The following is a 479-nucleotide window of genomic DNA, read 5'->3' as shown; positions in this document are numbered from 1 at the left end:
ATGCAGCCTTGAGCAATATTGTTTGTGGAGGAATATTCAGTAATTTAATTTTGATATTATCTTCCACTATCCAAATATTAGATATACTACATGATATAATTAGTAATTAATTGTGTTAGGTGTGTATATATATGGTCGATATGAAACACAAAAAGACACACACTGCAAATTTTTATTTGATTAAATATATTCACCATACTTATCACCAAGAATTTTCAACCTATATATATGCAGCGCAATACTAATTGTCATATCCAAAAGTGCCACATCATATTCCACTGCAGTTATTATATGCAACTTGTTCACTAATGTTAAATATAGAATTACAGTTAGAACTAGTTGTTCCCCTTAAAATAATCTTATATATTATATTATTCAATTCAATCACAAACACTTTTTTGCAATAGTAGTACCTAATTATGAGTGTGAATATGGATAAATTCTATTCAATTCTTTTGAAAGTATAGGGTAAGTTATCT

Source organism: Arachis ipaensis, chromosome B09 (assembly GCF_000816755.2).
Source record: "Arachis ipaensis cultivar K30076 chromosome B09, Araip1.1, whole genome shotgun sequence".
NCBI classification, from domain to species: Eukaryota; Viridiplantae; Streptophyta; class Magnoliopsida; order Fabales; family Fabaceae; genus Arachis; species Arachis ipaensis.
The sequence above is the reverse complement of the archived record's forward strand: the minus strand, read 5'-3'. Positions refer to the sequence as shown.